General features: G+C 37.4%; 1 long non-coding RNA gene across 1 annotated transcript in view; it reads right to left on the reverse strand.

Annotated features, from left to right (window-relative positions):
• LOC306889097 overlaps nt 1-21,250 on the reverse strand; it is a 47,441-nt gene that overhangs the window by 17,346 nt on the left and 8,845 nt on the right. The window contains exon 2 of the long non-coding RNA XR_013786169.1: nt 13,426-13,658. This is a non-coding gene — a long non-coding RNA (uncharacterized lncRNA). The remainder of the gene's footprint in view (nt 1-13,425; nt 13,659-21,250) is intronic.

Consider the following 21,250-nt stretch of genomic DNA (forward strand, 5'->3'; position numbering starts at 1 on the left):
GCAGATTATTGTTTACCCATGGACGGCATTTAATTCATACACAAATGATCTTCTCGACTGTATAAAGTACTTTAGCTTTGCAGTATTTTCCTTAAGTAGCATCTGGGTTTACAGGACACGTTTGAAACATTATGGTTTCTCCAGGGTTCTTGTTGATCAAAAAATGAAAATTGCTCTTACTGTCTGTTGAATAGTCTGGAAGAATATCAAATATGCATGATTTAATGGTAACCCTTTATTTCGAAAGTGTAACCTATTCAGTTTCCTTTCTTCTTTTTTACGTATCATTGGGGTTTTTATGTAAAACTAAAATACGTTCTCTTTTAGAGAAGACTGTGTGTTTTCTATCCCACAAGTGGTTTTCATAACTGATCACTTTTATCAGTTGGGCTTTTCATAAAACATTTCCCATACTAAATTAAATCATGTTGTCGACAAAAAGCAACACTTTATCATGTGCAGGATCAAAGCAGTGCATATCCGGCTGCTGCATATCAACATGCTTGTTTAAGATATAGAGAAAAGCTTGAGTAAACAGCACATGATCCTGTTTTGTATCAGGGGATTGTTTTTGTGAAAGTTTAGACTCTTTATTTCGCCCATGGTCCATGATCGTGTTTGGGACACCGTTGGATTGTAAACTCGCTGCCTACTGCTGCTGGTGATATAGTTATACATTACAGCAGGTCAAACTCACAAACACAAGAACATTGACCTTGACACAGTCTTCAAACGCACCGCCTCAGGGTCTGCGGTAAACAACACAGGGAAGCAAGCAGGAGAATTTCTAACAGCCCCATAAAGTGATTTTGAGCATTCTGTTTTACAATAAGACCAGTGTTTCCTTCCAGTACACACAATACATCATTATTTCTGCTTCCATTTATTATATTTGAACCTAAAGTGATCAATTGACATACAGAGACCAGTTGCTGTGTTTGACGTTGTAAAGAAAAGAGCTGGATACTTTATGGTGTCTACAGAAGACAGAGACTTTCTCGAAAATTATGTAAATGACAGAAGTTTCAGTTTTGGAAGAATTGTTATTTTACATTGTTACGTGGTTTACTTACCACATGAGTAAATTATTGGACAAGAAATATTTATTTGAAATCATTTGTGACCTAGTCTTTGAAAACCAGGCTTAAGTTCCAATTGATTTCCACTATTAAAGGGATATTCCACCCAAAAATGATGAACACAAAGAAAGATATTTGGAAAAATATATAGCAATATATATATCAAACAGTTCTGGGGCACCTTTGACTATACCATTATCATTTTTCCTACAATGGTAGTCAATGATGTCCCAGAATTTCTTTCCAAATATATTTCATTGTGTAAATCAGAACAAAGAAATGTATACAGGTATTTTCATTTTAGGGCGGACTGTCTCTTTAATTTGACTATGATTACAATCTTTGACACGTTATTACAATATTAGAGATAGAAAATAGTAAATCGCAAAACTCAACTGGCTGGGTTTTCCCAGACTGAGCCACATATAGCCAAATACAAACCTTCCTATTGTTTTTGAGTAAAGACACAACTTTCAAACAAGACAAATATAGAACTTGGTTTAAGTGTTTGTAAATATAATCTTATATATGTTATTAATTGAGCGTATTTATATTTGATTTACTTGTAAGGAAACTATTTGTAAGGACAAAAAAAGCCTGCGGTACCAAAATGGTGGTGTGTTATTAGTTTTGAGTGGTTGTTTTCAGGGAATAACAAACCTTAAAATGTCAATTCCAACCGGCCAATTACGATCAAGTACTCCAGACGGCATATAAAAAGTGATTATATGTACAGTGTGGTCTTATAGCATATACCATCATCTCCTGAAATTTCTGGTCCACATTTTTAAGGCTTTCATGGTGCATTTCATCTACCTGACTTAGTTCTCTGAGGACTGTTTGCGGGGTTCAATAAGCTTGTATGCTTTGGATGAGTGCTAACATTTGGCAAGATTTCAGCAAGGCTTCTTTCTTTAATCCTTAAGCTATCAAAAAATTGAAGGTGTGTGTGTGTAAGAGAGAGAGAGAGAGAGAGAGAGAGAGAGAGAGAGAGAGAGACAGGGGTGTCAGAAGTATAAACTCTGAGTCATTCCAGCACCTGTTTCATGTCACAGCTGTCCGTGTGAGGGCAACAAGGATTGCAAGCAGATTTCAGCTTCCTCCAGGGTTACTAAGACAAAGAAGCTTGCTTTTGTTCTCTTCGGTGTCTGACTCACTTTCTCTTCCAACTGTTTCCAAACAAATAGGACCTTGAGGGCGATTTCACTTTTTTCTTCTTCTCACAGTCCCATTAGGTTGAAAGGAGAAGTATTTTCTAAACAGGCTCTTCTCAAGCATGTGACAGGACAGGTGTTTCACGTAAGGCAATGCCGAGCGTTGTGAAGCTGCCCCAGGTGTTATAACCCTTGTGACTAATACATACCCTCAACATGGGATGTACAACAAGCATTGCCATCCCACCATGAATCACTCTGTGGCTAGATTCATGAAATCATTCATCCTGTTTGAAGAATTGTAACGTTAACAGTGATCTTTAACTACTGCTTCTGAATTAATTACTTTCTTTTGACTTCAGTATGGATGAAATGCATTTAGGTGATATTTCGCCTTAGGCAACGTCTTAGAAGGTGTTCAACGAATACTTTTGATCAGTATGTGTGTTCCATGGAAATCGAATCCTTGGTTTTGGCATTTTTAGTGCTATGTTGTTTTCCTGAAGTGATAGCCCAAAGTTTTACATGGATATGTCTGCAAAAACTAAAAAAAGTACACTGAGATTCAGACGCTTTTAGGGTAAAAGACTTAAATAGAGTAAACTCTATACAGGTATAAAAATACATCATCAATGGCTGATAAAAGACACCTTGAATGATATGGATCCAGATTTAGTGTAAATAAATGATAGACATACACATTAAAGCCCAAAAAATGAAATGTACACACAAAGAATATTGCTGTTGAATGCTGTTGAAAAACTGTTGCTTTTGTTGTTGGCTTTGTCGAATCTCTCAGTCACAGATGACGCACAAGTTTCTCAAGTCCACTCAAGCTCTGCGTTTACAGAAGTCTGTGTACCGTGGCACACCACAGACTAACTAACAGTTAATCTCATATCCTGAAACAGGTCTAACCTGCATGACTCGCCCGTAAACAGCCTCCGTACACCAACCGTTCAAACAGGAAACATACATAACAGTGAACTCTTTGGATCTATACTGCATTCCTTATCCTACACTTTTTCCCATGAACACTTTTTGTTCTCATATCAAACATTTATATTGCACATGTACGTGACAGGAGTGTATGAGGGCAGTATATGGATTGAACACTTATGTAAGTTTATAAAGCGTTAATGACAGGGTGCATGGGCTGTTACAATGCCTTTATAACAAGCCATGTGCAAAAATATTTTGCTTTTGGTTTAAAAGTATGGTACAGGAACTAGAAAATTAAACAAAAATGTGATAAGCTATACATTGTATAATAAACACAATGGTGAATTTCAGCCAAACAAAAGATTTTCTGTAATCGATAAAATATATTCTGCATCTTGTACGAAACTTTACAATACGTTTAAATGCATGGAATATTTAATTTTTTCAATCTTTTGTGGTCAGTTTCACTTCATTTTGTTTCCAGTTACTTGGGACATCCCCTAGAAAAACACAGTGGGCAGTCATCTATTTACTGCACATTTGAGTAATCATCAGTCAAAGTGAGAAGGAAAAGGGAGAGCCCTACATGTTAAAGAGAAGTGTTTCAAAACCCCATGTAAGCCATTGGGAATCTGAATGAGTATACACTTTGTTCTCTGCTCTACTTTCTGTTTACACAATTTTGATCATGTAACATGTTGACGCTATGCCTTTTATGTCTTTCGCTCTGCAAGCATTTTTAATTAAACATAATGCCAGTAACATGAAGAACATTTGACGGCATGAGCAAGAGGAGTGGATGTTTCCATGTGAGTTAGTGGATGTTCATATCGGACGCATTCTTGCTTTAGGTCTGTAATAAACGTAACCTCCTGCAGTTAACACAGCGAATCTCTATGACTTTTAAAACAATAGACAAAGCCGAATATAACGTGGGTTATATAGACATGGACTACGGCTTTCATGCAGCTCAGTGGTTGGAGCATGGCTTAGCAAAACCAAGGTCATGGGTTCAATCTCAGGAATCGCACATACTCAGAAATAAATGTATAGTATAATGCTATGGAAGTTGATTTGGATAAAAGCATCTGCCAAATGTGAAATGTAAATGGACTATAATGTATGTACATGCACTCTGTGTTTGGCCACCCTTACCTGTTTTTGTTGAGTGCTAAAATCTCAGCCACCAAGATCACTTCCGCTCTCATAGCACTTTTTAAGGGGATTTTTTACCAAGTGATATGTTTAGTTAGAAAACGTTTACATTTGGGCGATCCGACATCACTACGGGTGAGCATGGTTAAGTGCCTCTGTGATCATGTTTCAAGTAAGTGCAAAAGTTAACTTTTCTTATATTCATATTTGTGGATGTTCCTTGAAACGGATAACCTGAAGTGCCTCTGGTTGTGTTTGAATAATAATAACAAAGAGCTGGCAAAAAAATTAAAAAAACAAAGAGCTGGCAAAGATTTTAGCAGAAGGACGTCATCGCTCCGTGTGCCTATTCCCCATTGTACGTTTAAGACGTGTCAAACAGTGGAGATGGTATGCAGGGTGGGAAAATCAGTCACCTGGATCCAGCTGCACTATCAGTTAGACGGGTAACTGTTGACTGGCAACCCCTTCCTTACCCCTATCCTTCACCCACGATATTATCGCATACACCCTTGTGACATACACATTTCTTCTTTTCATTCATTCAACTGTATTTATAAAGCACTTTACAACCACCAAAGAGCAGACCGAAGTGCTGTACAATAAAAGAACAAAAAAGACATCATTCAACTTCATAAAACATCATAACTTATTAAACCTAGACACATAGCTCATAAATATATACTTAAACCAGAATAAACCAGATACAACACACGTTGCTCATACATATAGACTATTTACACGAATGGGATTTGAACATAGACAGCGAAGAGGCCTGCCTAATATAAGGAGAAAACATCTGACCCATAGCGCACGCACGCACACTTTGTTGGAGGGATTTCTTCATATTGTCAAGCATTGATGTTTGCTTTTGACAGCATGTTACAAAAGAAAGACGGATTGGAAAACAAGACTGGCATTGTCATAGTGTGAGAAACAGGGCATCTTTTTATTCTTTATATAAATAATAATAAATATATTTCACACATTATACTTTAAATGCATTTTCTATATTTATATATGCACTCCTAGGTGCTTTAAAATATTCTTCGATGCCTTTCTGTTTCACAAAAGCTTTTTTGCGACGAAAATAGATTTGTCAGATTATAAAAAGGCAAGAAGGAGATGGTTCTTTAAAGAACCTTTGACTGAATGGTTGTTTGTGGAATCAAACATGATTCGTCTATGGCAGCGGTCTCCAACCTTTTTTAAACCATGGACCGGTTTTGTTTTAAAAATGTATTATATATATAAATTAAGAACCTTTTTAGCACCTTTACCTTTAAGAGCGTAATGTAGATAGCAGACATTTTAGATCAAAGCAAATTATCTTCACAAGGCTTATCAATTAAACTCAGGTAAATTGATTTCTGACATTGACAAACTTTTTAATACCTTAAACAACGCTTAGCTTGTTTAAGAAGACCTAAGAAGGGGCTTTGAGTGTGGTCTTCATGGCGAGCATTAGTGAGTGCGAATCCAAAAAACGAAATACAATTTCTTTGCAGACACGTTTGTGGGTACAGCTGCTTTATCACAACAGTTATGATCTCCAGTCACCACAGACACTACATTAGGGAAATTCAAACAGGTCCAGCGATCAAAAACAAGTCATGAATCATGTCATACCGCTAACTAGATCTTCATTACACAAGAACTCTGACTAGCTGTGAAGGGCAGTCATGTGTATTTGTGTCTCCTTTAAAACTTTTTGACACATTTTAGTGTGCATCGTTTTTGAGATGTTTTGTGGATGGAAGTGGGCGAAAGTGTATCAGCGACAAGAATGCATAAGGATGTGTGAACAGTGTGTACACGTGTGCATGATATAAATTCCTATTCATAAGACAACATTTGTGTCAACATGACAAGATCAAAACAGAGATAATGATGCATGCAGAAGCTGAAGCTAATAGCATCCCACAAACAGACCAATTCCTGTCAGCAATGTATTCACCCGATTTGACACAGAAACATTTTAGTCATTATTCACAAACATTACAGTCATAAAAAAGATTATTAAGATTGTGTAAAACAATGACAGAAACTGAGGCATCTGAGGCATGCAGCAAATGATGCAGTGAAACAATGCAGGTACAGACAAACTCCTGTACAAGCAGTTCTCTTTCACACACATGAACAAAACAAAAACACCCCCCCCCCCATAAACTTCCAGTAAACCTGATTATGCAATTCATATCCTCTTTTACATCCTTGTGCTTCTCAAGAAACATCTAGATTTTTGAAGCATTGACTAGAAAACAAGATTACTCAACATACTTGGGATGGTTCTTTAAGTGAGAGTGAAAAACAGAAGTTGTCTCAGGCAATCTGAATAAAAGGATTAATACCAAATTTACATGAAAGATAACTAATACTCACACGCACATACAGTTCACACTGTATGTGCATCCTTGTAACTGATACACCATCACCATACACATGTAATGAAGATCTAGTCATGACTGATATGATGACCAATATGATACATATTTGTTTGAATTCTCCCTAAAGTAGTGTCTGTGGTCAGTGGAGATCTTTACTGTTGTGATATGATCGCTTTACCTGCCACAGACGTGTGCACAAAACTTTTTGGGATTGGCACGTTTCCTAGCGCTCACGTTCAAAAGCATCGAGACAATTGAAACATCTCTATGTGGACAGGATTTTAAATGAAACTATGAAAATAACATATGCTCATTTGTTTCGTTGGTCACAAAGAGGCTTTAGATTATTACCAAAGAATGACTGTGGGACGTATGGAAAAGTTACACTTACGTTACTGAAAATGGGACACTGCTTGGGAAAGGTTTAACACCTGCTAAAAGAACATGCAAATCAGGCAAGTGCATTTAAGCAGGTGAGCAAATATCTTATTGCCAGAGGCTATATACTGTTATGCAAAACACCCACATTCCTTCATATTTCCTATTTGTGCTTTCCCCTCAAATTGGAGCCTATGACTAACGGCAATGGAACTGAAATGGACAATTTTACTTTTTTGTTGACCAGTGCAGATCTAGACATTTTGAAACTGCGGCAATGAGATCTCAGTGTTCTTGCAGATGGGGAGTGGCTGGGTCATAAAGAGAAGACACTATCAAAAAGGATGTGAAACAAGAAGAGAAATAAACATACAAATATCCTTGCAGTGACATTTCCCTACGATTTCCTTGCTCAATTCTGGGTTAAAAGCTATTGCATTGCAGAATACTAATTCACAGAACAATCACTGCCATAGAAGCAAGAACCATTTTTTACAATGTGAAGATGTGGATTTATTTAAAGCAACAAGACAACCACAACCTCATACAAAGCATCTCTCCTAATCTATTACGCGTGAGAGTAAATGTCTATCCACTTCACATGTTTTGTCTAAACACAGGTGTTGCTCTTGGGAATCAGCTGCTACTGTCTTTCAACATCCTGGCAGCCTATTATCAAGCACTTTCATCTCTAATTGCAGTTAAAGAGAGAGAGAGAGAGAGAGAGAGAGAGAGAGAGAGAGAGAGAGACTAAAGGAAAGTTGATCTCAGAAATTACTGCTCACTTAAACATGTCCTGTCATGAAAACGCTTCAAACCGCTTTAACAGGTTATTAAGGAACCTGCTGCTGAAACTCTGTGTGCTGTACAGCCAGTGAGAAACGATTTCTCACACAAAGAATCTACTGTGGGACTTTGAGTAATTTGTTATCGCTATTGGCAGCCTCAAATTAAAGGAAAAGCACACCCAAACCGAAAGAGAAAATAATCCTGTAGGTGTTTGTTCGGTTGTTCTAAATGTTCTGACTTTCTTTTTTCAATCGAACACAAAAGGTTATTTAATTTTGAATGCTCCACCATCAAGCATCCCATGTGACGGAAAGGTATAGTTCATCCAAAAAAAAAAAATCTTTTTTTATTTATTATCATTTTAAATGTAATAAATGTATGAATTTCTTTCTTCTGCAGAACACATAAGAAGCTATTTTAAAGAATGTTGACATCCAAACAACATTGGCACTCATTGATTTCCATTGTATGGACACACCGTTAACAACCCACTTACACCGTGTCTACGCCGGACTTGACTGACGAGACACTTCAAATGGGTTTTTGGCATCGCATCACCTCCAAATTTGAAAAAATAATGGGTTTAAATGCGTTCTTTCTTTTTTTTCGTGTCGCGTCATGAGGGGTCCGGTGTAGACAATGGGTAAGACTAAAGAAAGATACACATACAGGTTTTGAACCACGTTAAAGCAAATAAATTATGACAGGAAATGTTTTTTGGGGTGAACAATCTTTGAAATATCAGGATGCTATAATTTATATTGATTATTACCAAAGTCCGTTTACGGAAGTCGTGACACTCGGCGGCCATGTTAGAAACGCTCTGGGCAGCTATTCACGTCAAAGCAAGTCCAAAGTCCAATCTACTTGAATGGGGGAGGCATTTATTTCTAAAATCACAGGCAGAAATCTAAATTAAACAGCATATTTCCAATCAATAATTTAACATGAATTGAACAGTGTCTTAACTTTGGTTTGTTTAATTTGTGCTAAAAATGACCTTTTTCGAGGTCACCTCATCTACTGCACACAGGCTGGCCGCCTCACTAGAGCCCCGCCACAGAGAATAGTCTTTACTGATTGACGATTGGCTCGTTTTTATTGAGCGCTGCATTCCTCGCCATGCATTGTAACGGCAGTGGCGCATCTTGTTAATATTAATATCTTTCTTATTACTCATCATTAATCTGTTTTGTGTACATTTGAACTTTTCTTCTTTTAAAGCCGAGACCGTCTGTAATCTTACTGTATAAAAAGAGTGTTCAAAATAAATTTTAATGTGCAGCCCTTCAAGTTTGCGTAAATGCCAGCCCACCATTACTTCCTCAAGATGCCCGGTAGCATGGACTCAATCTGCTGACAGATGTTTAGTGTTAGCAGACTATTGTTATCATTACCGTACAATGTTGACAGTGCAGAATCTTCCATTGTAAACCTGGTGGTCCTATAGGGGGACTCACATCGTGCTGATACTTATTCCATTCAAAAAACTTTCCATTCATTAATTAGATTGTCATTCATTTAAAGACAAGACAGTATTGGCGACAGTGTGGGCTGCCTTGGCACCATTGTTCCTTAAATGGACTTTCAGAGGGTATAGTGGGACATTTTTATGACTAATAATAGAATCAAAGTCATGAGTTTTTGACATCATTTATACAGCACATTGTGCAAGATTCATATAGCTTAAAATATTCTCACATTACATTTACGCTTTTAACCAAAGCGACTTACATTGCATTGCACTATACATTTGTTTTTTTGTTCTTTTAAGTATGTGCAATCCCTGGGATCAAACTCATGACCTTGGCGTTGCTTGCTTAAGGAAAGCACATTAAAATTGTACATTTATGCAATCAAATACATCATTTAATTGGTTCATACGTCACATTTGTTAATATATTATGAAAGAGAGCGATGATACAGTCCATTTATTTTAACTATAGAAATTGACTACAGATCTTTCTGTCAGACATAAAACATGCCGCTTGTGGTTTAAGTTCTATGCACTAACAGCATGTGCACGTGAGGGGCTGAGGGGTGTGAATGCGTTGCCGCTGGAGAGGTAGTGTTGCACAGACATGCTAGCTGGAGGATATTCTTGGGATGGTGATGAGGTTTTGGCAGGAATGTGTAAAAAGGGGAGAGGCTCTTTCAAAAAAGGACTAGCTTGACACATTCACACGCACAGAATGTCACACATACATCTCTACCCTTATACTTTACAGAGGGCTGGATGTTGAGAATCACTGTATTGAATCAATGGTATCATTAAAATGTGTCTGACTTACAGGATAAATTGATAGCAGGAACGATTTTTAGTAGACTAGATGCTACAAAATGTACACATATTATTTAAAGGGACTGTTCACTTAAACATTCAAATTCTGTCATCATTTACTCACCCTCAAGTTGTTCTGAAACTGTATTGCTTTGTTCCGATGAACACAGGAAAACAATGGTAGGCAAAAGTGCCTCAGAACTGTTTGCTTTCCTACATCCTTCAAAATCAACAGAACAAAGACATTTATAAAGCACAATTTCCTACCATGGTAGTCAATGGTGGCCAAGAATGGTTTGTTTACAAGCATTTTTCCAAATATCTTTCTCTGTGTTCATCAGATCAAATTAATTTATACACTTTTGGGACAACCTGAGGGTGAGAAAGTGAAGACAGAAATTTCATTGTTGGGTGAACTTTTCTTTAAGCAAAATGAAGGAAAAAGTTATTGTTCTGTAATTGCTCTCATTTTCTTTGAATCATCAATCTACTTTAAGATGAGTTCCTTTGGACATAAAGAGACGAATAAGATAATAGTCGGCACAGTAAGAATATGAAGCTATTCAATAAATCTCAGTAGTGTGACTCAGATAGTTTGGTCATTGAAGAAATGATTTAAACAGCTGAATTTGTTTATCGTTGAAACCATTGACATAGTTAAGATCACTTCTGAATTTGAGATCATTGTGGCCGATTAAGAGTAACAAGAAGCAGAATATCACCAATAACTATTCTTTTAAACCCATTGATGTCTGTTGCCAACTTAGTATCAAAGTTGAACTATTACAGATTGAACTAGTAGCAGTTCTAAGTGAGTGACTCAGAGATTTGGTGGTAAAATTTATACTGAACTGTGTGAAACTCTTCAGCAATACCATTCAATCTTAACATTTTTATTCTAGTCTATCCCGGCGGTGCTCATTTACATAATGGAGGTTTAAGTCTGGCCTGCAACACCTAAATTACATATTTTTTGATGCTATTGTGTATATAACATGTATTAAACTCTTCCTTTCTCGGGGTCCTGAATAAAAACACTTTCCCGTTCCCTCTTGCTATTGAAAGCACATTCCCGCCCATGTGACATGTCAGAGTACATGGTGTATAAAGTGTTACACTGGAATGAAGCACAAGTGTTCCTGGATGAATGCTAATGGATCCTGTTTGCACATTCCAAGTAAACATGACCACAAGAAAAAAGATTTTTTTTAGACTGTACATGCTGTTCTTATCCTAAATGGTGATTTATCAACACATGTGCATATGCCTGAGGACCTGTAACTTCTATAAACATAAACTCTGGAAATATTTTTGTAATCACCGCAGCAAATTTTCACAAGGACTCATTTGCATACTTGGAAATGGGTTCCAACAAGATGTGTTGATTTAGGAGTACAAATCTAGCGCAGAACTGCAGCGTAATGAACTTTTCTGTTCTCTGTGGTTCCGGACACCAGTTCTGTCAGGTCAGCATCATGGCTGTATAAAGCTCACTATGTATGGAGCAGGCTGCACGGGGAGTGAAAAGTTATTTTAACTTAAAACCCATTCCGTAAACCCCTATAGCAGGGGCTTTTGTGAAAGACGTGGGGAGGACTAAGCGGTGTATGTGTGAGGCGGCCCGCATTGATCCAACATGAAATTTATGTGAAATACAAGAGTCAGCCATTCGCGGCAAGCTGTTCGTCGAATCGTCTTTCGGCAAAATCCCCTAACTGAAATGTGACACGTCAGGAATGCGCTCCGCTCTGTCCCGTCCAATCAAGGTCAGGCGAGTGTAACGGAGCACCATCAATGATGAGGAAGGTCTCATTCATCGGCTCGCTGCCCATTCACCCCGGAGTCAAATGGACCACGGGGCACTCGCAAGGGCCTTCAGAAATCAAAGCCGTGAAACCCTTAAAGAGGGTTACGAGAGTACTTATATGACTGTCATGAAAACCTATTTTAGCATCAGAAAGAGCTTTATTGATAGACACACATCAGTAACAAACATGAAGAGACACAATAAGACACAATAACATATGCAAAATAACTTGAATACTAAAAAAACTTAGTATGTACAATACACATGAGACGTACTGTATGTACAGAAAAGGTACAGGGGATGGAGTCATGTACAAAAAAAGCTTTGAAAGAAAATCTTTATCGAAGGCCTCCTGTACACAACCATACCATAGTAGTTATTTAAAAAGTACAATTAATGTATAAGTCAATATTTGGTGCTTTTGAAATGTATAGAAACGTTCTCTCTGTCATTCACTTGTCATTTTTGTAATTTATTGTAATAGAAACAATAGCTTTAGTTGTGTTTTGGTGTTAACAATGGTTGATCAACTAATAGAGACGATACAGATGCACATATGTGAAACCCTCTGTAAACACCCAGCTAAAGTAATTTTTTTGTGATTTAAGGCCATTGCACATTGAGTCCGGAATTTCCACACGTTAAAAAATAAATGGGCTTTGATGATTGTTATTTATTGGATTTTGAAACCTGGTTTTCACTGACTGGGTCACATAAGAAGCAGGATGACCAATGGCTAATATATGTTTTGTTAGTATAATACACTAACAATTCAAAGTGAATTACAAACAGGTGTTCATTTCTCTTTATGTAACACTACAATTTCAACATTGTATTCTGATATGGGTTAATACTGGGAATTTGTATTTGAATCAGCATTAAAGGAACATTTTACAGCAAATAAGATTCTGCCTTCATTAACTCTGAAAAATGCTTGTAACTAAACTTGGTCACGTAGATAGAAGAATCTTTGTAAATGTCTTTGCTCTGTTGAACACAAAACAAGATATTTTGAAGAATGTAGGAAAGCAAACAGTTCTGGGGCACTATGGTAGTCAATGGGGGTCAAGAACTGTTTGGTTGCAAGCATTCTTCCAAATAGCTTTCTCCGTGTTCAACAGATCATGTATATCCCTCAAGGGTGAATACATGAAAACAGAATTTTAATTTTTGGGCGATCTGTCTGTTTAACTTACAACGTTGATTCATTTTGGAGATTATAAAACTGACAGAAGGAATATGTTCTGTTATGATGATCATTGATAATCATATAATGGTCAAATATATATATATATATATATATATATATATATGGCATAAAGAATAATACTTTACTAACAGATGTTGAAACTAAAGTTGCATTAAATGTAAAATATACATGTTAAAAAAGTGTGATGCACAGATGTTTAACAATGAGTTCAGTCGAGTTCAGAGTAACTCAAAACATCCTTACCCTTCCCCACATCTTTACGCCTCTGTGTAAAAGCCCCAGCTGTCTGCAGACAACAGCAGCAGATCCTCATCTCTTCGCAGCAAAGCAGCATCATTGACTTTGATGACAGGGAGCTGTTAAATCACGGGGGGCAAGGCATGTAGGTCTTTTCCTCAAAAGTTTGGCATTCGTTTGTGGCTCCGGTTTCAGGCATCCGAGAGACCGGCAGGCTGACTGGCAGCTGTTGTGAAGGTCTGTGAGGAAATGAGGGAGGAAAGTAATCAGTTTATGGGGAGGAATGGGGATGACTAAGTGATACTAAAACACAGTGTGTCCACTAATGAGGTTTATAGATGTCCCAGCATGCATTAGGAACTTAGAATAACGTCTTTTATACTGACCATCTTTGCTTGAGGAAAAACAGTTCTGTTCTAGATGCGTTTCAATTTCTTCAGATTAGTTCAAGGTGATTTCCAGTCAGAGGTTCGTATACTTTTTCTTTGAGCATTTATAGTGTTTGAAATCTTCCCACTATCTCATCTATGACAGTTGTGAGCGAAATGATGCTATGTTTACTCTAATATGAGTCAAGAGGGAACGCTCATGTGTGGTTTCATCTTTAATAGGTTTCCTTTAATTACTCTGTCTGACCTGAGACGTTTCCCTGGCATTCGACTGCATTAATGCTTGAACAGGTTTGTCAAGACTCACTCAAAGTGCATTAAATGCACGTCAGCGTGTATTTAAGTTGTTTTAGATGTCGAGACAAGCATGTGAACAAGCCCAATGAGATGCAGCAGGAGCTTCATCTTACTAACAATGAGAAATGAGAACACGTTCTTGGGAATCGGTGTTTAATTTACCGTGAGAGCTTTTGAAAGTGACTTCAATTAAACAAACAGTGAGTCAGGCTGACATCTTCCTTTGGGAATTCTGTTACAGGTTAACACACGCCACAAATAAATTTGCTTTATAAATTGAGACTGTAAAACAAAGTCATTGAGACGATTTTTAGAAAGATGACTATTAAACTATATATAATAGCTGGATTAGTCATAATTTATGACACACTAAAACCATTGTGTAAGCCACCATAGTTGAAGAAATAGTTCACCCAAGAGGTAAAAGAATTCATAATTTATTCACGCACATTCGACTTTTATGCTTCAGTGGACCACAAGAGGAGAGATTTTGAAGAAAGTTAAAGAGATTTCACCCGAAAAGGAAAATTCAGAAGATATTTTCAAGAATGTTAGTAACAGAACAACAGCAATTGACTTCTTATGGTTTTGCATTCATAAAATAGAAGTGAAGTTTCAAATATCTTCTTTTGTGTTCTGCAGAAGAAAGTCATACAGGTTTGAAATTACATAAAGGTGAGCAAATGATGACATCCTTTTCATTTTTGGGTCAACTATCCCTTTTAGCATTGCTCTTTTCTCGTGCACTGAAAGTGAATGGGGACCGAGGCGGTCGTTCACTAACGTTTCACCCATTATGTGCTCTGCGAAAAAGGAAGAAAGACATAAAGCCAGGTTTGAAATTATATTAAGGTGAGTAAATTATGACAGAATTAAGATTTGTGGGTGAACTGTCCCTTTAATAAACTATAGGCTTTATGTTCTGCATATCACAAGGAGGCCAGTTCGGTTTTTATCCCTCACAAGGTGAGATGTCCTAGTTACATAGTGTGTCAGCTGTTGACTACTGGGACTCAACAACTGCTCTCGCTGTTCATTTAAAAGACGCGAGTCATATATGCAGCTGCAGCCTATAAATTAGTGGCGTTAAACTTGGACAGGCATGTCACACAACAGGTGCATTGCCTGAATAGAGCTGGGTTAGTTAGAGTAATACTGAGATGTTTTGTTTGTGTTTTCTGCATCAGAATGGGATTTACAGACCGTGATTTTATACTGGAAACAGCATTGGGCCCCATTGACTTCCATTATATGGACACAAAACAACTTTTCCCCAAATATCTTCGTTTGTGTTCCACAGAAGAAAGAGTCAGATACAGGTTTTGAATGAAATAAGAGTGAATAAATATTACATATCTTTTTCCATTTAAGTTGATCTGTGTGTTTTTATGTGTTACTGGGGTGGGTGGTTCTTGCATTTATGCCAAAGAGCCCACCCCAAGACTCTATGATATTCTAGATATGGTTATGCTCTCTACCAGGTTTTTCACCAAACACCTAATGCAGAGAACGTATAACTGAAGCTTTCCTTAGAGAAAACCCTAATAAAAGTCCTTTTAACTGCTGAAGTGTGCTGATGCCAGGACCAGAGTGTGCTGAGACATTCATGAACTTCTGCACTGCTAAAATGTCTAAACAATCTACGCCTCTACAAAGACTTTCCCATCTTTGAAGATGCTGTTGTGAAGAAAGACGTGCAACTTCCTGTCAGTCTAAGTGAAAGTTAATACTTTGGACGGTGTGTAAAGCACCATTTACATTATAACTTTAACTATAAAAAAGCAAATGTTTTTCATTTAGGAGAATAGGGGTTTACATCACAACTATAACGATAAAGAGAACGATGTCGTTGGTATCACTTTGAGAACAATTTTTCCAGTTGATGAACCATTAAACAAACACAACTGTTTCTGACGGATAACGTTTGACTATTGGTAACTGCAATGCGGGTTTAATGTCTGAATCAGAGCCGTTGAGAGACAGAATCTCGAGAACAGAAGTTCAAAATTGATTCATGGAGCCTTCAGATAGTTCAAGGAACTTAGGTTTTCTCTTTATATGCTTTATTTCTTTCATTTTTTATTCATTAAATGACTTGCGTCTTTAAATGGGTTAAATGTTTGTCACAATCAGTCTGTTTATGCGTTACTAGTAACTTCTGGGAACTATTGAGAGCTTCCATGAACCGCCATTGCTGTGAAAAAACTGTTCCATTGGAGTCAATGGAGTTGACGCAACTCTCTCAATGGGTCTTGTCTGAATTAAAGACTCTAGTGGTCGGAAAGCGGTGTGTTTAAAATAAACATAACGTTATCGTTACCGTATGCTGGTGTGAATGCAAATATAGTTATAAAGTTATTGTTATAATGTGAACGGCCCTTAACACTGTATCACAGGCAGTTGTGATATGTAAAATCGTAGGGTCCACAGTACAGTACAGTACAGTAAAGTGTACAGTAGGAGTGTCTGAAGTACAGAGTTTGTGCACTAAACTGATCTAATTCCTTAAATGTATGAATTTAAATTGAAGGCACTATGAGCTGCAAAAAACATCTAAACTGGGAAAAAGCAGATAAACTAGTCAACCACACTAATCAACTTATCAGTTGTTGGATGACTAGTCAACCATTATGACCGTAAAACGAAAAAATGAAGACAACCAGAGTAGGTGAAAGTATAACCATGCATTTCATTTATTGTCACTCATTAGTCATAACACTTGCACAAAGGGATTTACAGTTTTTTTAATCTATGCATCATGCTGAATAAATTCATCCCTGTGCATGATTTATGCAATATGTTTGCACAGCGGTTTAAGCTGTTTGCTTTTTCCCCCAAATACAACAGAGTAAAGGCAGAGAGGTGACAAAAAGTGACACATTACAGACATCAAATAGCAGGTTAGTTGGTCAGTGTTTTGGCAGATAATGTTCTCACTTCACTGCCTCCTGTCAGTTTTGAAGACGCAGTGATACAACTTCTCTGGCACTCCATCATCTGCAAATCATAGTCCGATCTGCTGCGTGCAGAAGTAGTTTGTGCGTTATGATGATATGGTAATGTATGCTGTACTAATTCATAGTTCTACAAAATGAACCTAAGCAAATAAATGCCACTACTATTTTTGCAAGAGAGAAATTATTTCAGGAACACTCAGAAATTTTCTGCAGAACAATGAAAACTAAATACTGCCTGAAATATAGTTATTATAGGCAAGCTTTTAGGAATGTTCCAAAAGAAAGATTTGATGTCAGGCCAATGTCCATTTTAGTGTTTCCTGCTCAGCTGATGGTCTGGACATGCAAACCACCGCATACGTACCATAAGGGATGCAGACAAATATAAGCCAATATAGTTTCATCCAGCAATAAAAATACAGAACATTAAAATAGCAATGGTATAAAGATAGAACGTCATAAAACATCTGCACAATGTATGGGGGTGGAATAGTGATGTCTACGGCCTACATGTATACAAATACATCCCATTTCTCTATGCAGTTTTAAAGCGTGTCCGCATAGAATGTAAAGAAAACATGGAATTCAGAGATGACAACAATCTAGGACCACTGCTGCTTTTCTTCACTGTAGTTGTACTGTTCTATTCGTGTGTCCTGACCTCAGAACCTATTTTGAAAGTGCTTCGTAAAGTTACATCAGACCAGTGTCATCACAGAGATATGCATATCTGATTTCTAACAGGTGTTATGTGATGAATTTATTATTTGTGTGTGTGTGTAACTTCTGTGTCAACAGCAGCACCAAACGAAATCGCAAAAATAATAAGTGGGTTCGAACAATTCTTCTGAACACTCTCCTCATCATTCATTGGCTGGATATATAGGTAGCCACACCCCATACTTCCATCATTGCTTTAAGCAAGAGATAGAGTTGCTTGATGATGCTCAAACAAACAATGTTTTGTTTACACTTTCCGAGCTAATAATTAAAATGGTGTTTTAGTGCCACGTGAAAAAAAGATTAGGAGAAGAAAGTCTTTATATTTTGAGAATAAAGCAGCATTCTTTAAATATCAACTTGAATCTGCTACAAATTAAATTCTTGTCATTTTGACTTTATTCTTGAAATATTGTGACTTTTATCTCATAATACTTCAACTGTATCTAAAACTGTCAGGGTTGAGGGAGGGAAGAACCCAATCGCAGGCACCGGTATTGAAGACAAACACTTTATTGTAAACAACAGACCTGCGATGGGGAAAACTACAATAAAACAAAAACTATAAACAAGGTGCAAAATAAAGACTTAACGCGATTGCGCAAAACAGTGCAACAAATTAACAAACAAGAATCTGGGCAAGGTACTTTACTTGATGTGGCAGACACAGCAAACAAGGTCAAATCCAACAGCACAAGACAGCAGACACCAGGGCATGATAAAGGGAGACCAACAAGGGATATTTAACAATAGGCAGGTGTGGGGTATGAAACACTGAAGGGAAGCTAAAGGAGGAAACGAGGGGGCGGGGTCAGAGACGAGACCGGAGAGAAAGCACATCATGTCGTGACCGACAATGTTTCTCTCCGCACAAAACATGAGGCCTTGCCATGACTCTGCCACAAGATCAAGAAAGACATGACATGATGAGGCAAAATCATGAAAAAAGTTCCTTTTTAGATTTGACCAAACTCATCACCTCCTCTTCCCCCTTTATTTTTCACTCAATGAAAAATGAAGAGATGTCCTCCTGTCAGAGCATGTCAGCAACCGAGAGGTCAACAGATCAACAGGGTCATCGAGGTCCAAGACGCTGTCAGGGTGTTTAGCTCAACCCACACACAGAGAACACACACACACCATGTTTGAAGAGATATTAAGACTTCACTTTACACTCTGACAATCACTGTGACTGAAGTCGAAATATAAAAAATGTCTGCTGACAAAGATAAAGTGAATACATTATTCTGATCAAAGAAGTTACAGCATAATTCACCGTTTCACTTGTTTGCACAAATATTCACCACTGTAATTCATCCAACGCCTCTCTCTCCTCTAAGCATTTGTGTAACTCTTCTGTTTAGAGGTGAGTGGAGTGAATATACTTCATTCATTTCTCCAAAAGCCTTTGAACGCTGCACAAGAGCACTAAATATTTACTTGAGGTGTCTCTGTTTGTTTAAAGTTGAGAGACGCTGAAGGGGCCAGCGGAGGGGAGACTTTTAGACAAAACACCTCTTGGGTTGTGATGACTGCCAGACCACCAGGTTGGTCTTGCACATCTTCCATTGAGTGCCACCAATTCTTTTGCCTCCTTTTCAGGGCATGGGGGAGCGTCTTCCCTCAACTTGCTCTTTTGACAGGATCCATGCAGACTAGTTTTAGTTGGTCTTAAACATTTTGCAGTCGAGGAAGAGATTTGAGGACTTACAATGAAAGAAGATGAAGCATTAAAAACACTACTGACGGTCTCTGTCTGTACATGAAGTGATTCAACATCAATAGAAATCTGCTACCGAACGGATCCCAAATATTTAAAAGACTGTAAATCAAAGATAAACAGTAAGAACAAACATATGAACAACAAATGTTTTCCCAGCTATTCCTTTTATAAATCTGTACAATAATGAATAGTATTGCTATGATATATCAATATATGATGCTTTCACTTCTTTCCCGAAGGAGATAAGATTTAGATAATAAATAATATAATTTTTTTTCGTATTTACAAAACACGCTCTTGTAGAGCAGTTTGTCCGTTTAGTGCTACTGTAGAAACAAAATGTCGAATTCCATGCATACATGGTCTATGTAGATATAACTCATTCTAAGGTAATAAAAACATAACGCTTCATTATGTAAGGTCTTTATACACCTCTGAACCCATAGTTAAGTATATAATATTGCATTTCTCTCGATAGATCCAGCAACAATTACACATTTAACAAATTCACATGAATTAATGGCCACCTCATAAAATAGAAGGTTCAGGTTGAATGATCGCATCAGATACTGTAGTATGACCTTATATTTAAAACATACTATTGTCCTGAATAATTACCATATTTCACCATTGTACATATATATATATATATATATATGGTACTCCAAGGTAATTCTTAGAATATGACAAAAAAATGACCATCTTTTCATGTTGAATAGTATCAAGTCCAAAGTACATTTTGTATTTGGTATTTTCGTGTAAAATTCATGCACTTGATTCCTATTGGTCATTCACAAATCCTTGTTTTCTTTATAACGAGCTTATTAGCAAATCAGGGAGGTGGGGTGAGGGGTTTATTATATATTTGCAATAGTGTTAGATTTAAAGGGAAAATAATATATCCCTTGTATTGATAAATAAAAGCTTCCTCTGTAGAGAACCTTTTTCAGTATATGTAGACATGTTGTTTCGGAGAGACGGTAATTCGATTTGTAGAGCCATTATTGAGGAATGCACTGACTCAATGGATTATGGTATTTGGTGAAAAGGACACACTAACTTGATGACAAAGACTTCAATAGGACTTTACTCTGTGGCAAGTGTCCTCAGAGCAGCTGACATACAGTTATTTGCTAAACCGAATTGTCAAGGATCCGTCTGTACTCTGTCTGACTGAATAGAACAATTTACATTGACAAGTCCTAACAAGACAGAAATTCAGATATAAAAGCCATAGCTCACGGTTTGTCTCTTTTTGTCTCTTCCCACTCACCTCCTGTTCGCTCGTGAGAAGACACGAAAGCACTCGGCTCGATTTCTTTATTGCTCCTCACGCTTTCGTCCTTGAGCATAATCTCTCCCACGACTGTCATGCTGAGAAGCACCAAATGTTTATGTCCCATCAGTCTTTTTTCTTGTGACTGCTTTGACCCTGTCGAACCCCTGCCGAGTGACCTCTGACCTCCCACCTGTTACGTCCTGTCGCTGGTTTTGAAAAATAAGCTCTGGATGGATCAACCTCTAGAATGGTATTTCGACAATTAACTGAAAACAAACAGTAGAAACCAACACCGTAACCAAAAACCTTTACAACTAACAGAGCTCATTTTTGATCCGATCAGGTCAGAAAATCTGTTGGTTAAATCGTAAGGTTGGTTATTTCACCACTTACATTTTGAAGAACATGTTACTGGACAACTAGACCAAAGACAACTAAGTAAAGCATTTTTTGATGTAAACATGGT

The sequence above is a fragment of the Barbatula barbatula genome (genome assembly GCF_947034865.1).
Source record: "Barbatula barbatula genome assembly, chromosome: 23".
Lineage (NCBI taxonomy): Eukaryota > Metazoa > Chordata > Actinopteri > Cypriniformes > Nemacheilidae > Barbatula > Barbatula barbatula.